This window comes from Pteropus vampyrus, unplaced genomic scaffold (assembly GCF_000151845.1).
Source record: "Pteropus vampyrus isolate Shadow unplaced genomic scaffold, Pvam_2.0 Scaffold74, whole genome shotgun sequence".
Lineage (NCBI taxonomy): Eukaryota > Metazoa > Chordata > Mammalia > Chiroptera > Pteropodidae > Pteropus > Pteropus vampyrus.
The window spans coordinates 2377576-2380211 of NW_011888855.1; the positions used below are offsets into that span (position 1 = coordinate 2377576).

Consider the following 2636-nt stretch of genomic DNA (forward strand, 5'->3'; position numbering starts at 1 on the left):
GATATATATATTACCTTAACAAAAAAAATATGTTTTTTTACTATTTGAACGTAAGTGAAATAATCACAAACTTCTTGAATACTTTCAGGTATAAAATATTGTCTAAGGAGACCCACTGAGTATAATTTTTCTTGTCATTTCAAGTCTCACAAATAAAATGTTCTAATTGACATATTGGGCTTAGTACATATTTGGCTAAGTAGTTTGATGTATTTCATAAGGCTTTAGAAATTTACTAGTATATATTTCCATCAAAATAATTACTGTTGAAAAAATTTTCTTTTGAAGAATATGAAGGAGATAGATCCCACATAAATGTGTAATTAATCAAAAGTTCAATAATTGACATAATTTTTAAATGTTTATTCTATGAAGGAAAAGTGGAACGGTTATCACTTTACTCCAGATAAAAGGTCAGAAACTTTGCCTCTGAAGAACATTGAATTTTTATTGCATTTGAAAAGAAACAACACCATGACGATTATTTGGGGTGGATACTTACTGAAAAAAATCAAGTCGTGGATTGCTAGTTTAGAAACACATTGTTCTGAAAAAATGGGCAGAATTTTGTCCTAAGGAAATATTTACACATGTGCGCAGATAGTCCTGTTGGTGTGTAAACACACATACACACAGAGACACACATAGTATATATTTTTAGACTCATAGAAAAGGGTTTGAAAATATAAACTCTAAACCGAAATTAGAGTTAGCTTTTGGGAGGGAAGTGGAATTGATGGATGGAAGTAAAGCAATGTGAGATGAGGGCGCATATAACTTTTTTCCAGACATGGATTGTTTGACATAAGCACATAGTTACTTATCACTTCTATGATTTCTTTAATTAAAAAAAAGAAAAAATGTACAAGTTGTTTAAGTCCAAAATACTTTTTTAAAAGACTAGAAATGTTTTAACACTAGATACAATCAATAAGAAAACAGTTTCTTAAAAAGGAACCTCTGAAATATTAGTCAGTTGTTCACATACTGTGCCAAATGTTTTTCTATGTGCTTAGATGAAGAGTCAGAATTTAGGTTTGCTTTATTTTTTAAATTATACATGAAAGTACAATAATGTGTGTTTGTTGGGCAAGACTTACGGTATTTTGCTGAGTAATTTATTGCTTGAATCATAAAAATCTGCACCAGCAATAATTTTCATTACCCCTGAAGCACAAAGCCCTAATAAACAAAGATAACCAAATATTGACCATATTTCTTCAAACATCACACAACCCATTCACCTTACTTGGTTCTTCTTTAGCATTATAAAATCTTTCTTTTTGCAATCTGTTATCTAAATTTTTTCTCTACTATTATTTTTTCCCGATATTTGTGAGAATAATTTGCATTCCCAAGGTCTCTAAAATGAACTTATTCTTTCAGCAATCAAAGCTATAATTACTTATTAAAAGTAAAATGTTTTATTTCCCTGTAATTGTGCTAATGATATTCTTTTAGTGGTTCTGTAATGCTTTGTGTATTAAAATAACTAATGAACTTCTTAGTTCTTCAGGCTATGTGGGCTTCTTCACATATCCATCTGTTCCAGCTGTTGAAGGAGCCATCACGAAAATAGCTTTCAACACTCTACAGTTGAGTGCTCTAGTGCTAAAATATTTGGAAGCTTGGAACCTCGCACTAAACACTCAATATGTTGCAAACCAAGAAACAAAGCTGGGAATTTTGTTATGTGTTACACCCTAGTCATGTTAATTTAGCTGTATAACTAATTTACCTAAGAATATATAGTTAAGTCTAAGAAGATGCCTGCAGAATTTTATGGTTCAAAATGGTTGTGAAAATAGAGATTTATTTACTTTTTATACACAGCATTTTCCAAATTAAAAGCAGCCTGTTTTCTTTCTTCTTTTCTTTTTATAATACTGTCGTCTTTGTTTACATTTATATTGAACAGAGGTTAAAGAGTTGATAAATGACTTGGTAAAAAACCAAGAAATATATGTTTTTTACTTACAATATTTGCTAGGAATTGGGGGAGGAAAAAAGAAAGCACTATGCTAATTTACCAGAATTTTAGACTATTCCGTAGTGTTCTATGTAATATATTTTAGTTATTTACTTTCTTAGTTTGAGGTTCTTAAAGTTGCCATGATTATTCTTTATTGAAAAAATGAAGACTATAATATCCTTACAATCAGAAATTTGCATGTGTAAAGAGTTCGTTGCCTTCTTTCCCCATCTCCCCTTCTCTCATCCAACAATGTATGTACAAGATTTGATTAGAAAATGATGTTTCCTTTCACATCTTCGTGGACCTCTTTTAATCAGGTGTTTTCAGGAACTTCCTATACATGTCTGCATCAAAATTTGAGAGAAGAGAAATGTAACCCATTTTTTTTTTTAGGTCATGTACTGTCCCAGAAGTAGTCTATATTATATATTCTCTAAGCATTTTCATAAATCAACTGAATTAGTAGATATTACAAATTTTGACTTTTGTAGACCATATATAATGTCTTTTTTGAGGCTAAAAAAATACAAATGAAACAAAACATGCTGCTAGAAATTTTATGAGAAACACCATTAGGATCATTTTCTATACAAATCTGATAGAATATGTTGTGTAATACTTTAGAGAATACATTTAACACTTGCCTCAGTGTTGAGGCATA

The 2636-nt window shown here is 30.2% G+C and overlaps 1 protein-coding gene across 1 annotated transcript in view; it reads left to right on the forward strand.

Annotated features, from left to right (window-relative positions):
* Nucleotides 1-2636, forward strand: part of ADAMTS19 (ADAM metallopeptidase with thrombospondin type 1 motif 19) — a 223829-nt gene that overhangs the window by 140390 nt on the left and 80803 nt on the right. The window lies entirely within an intron of this gene.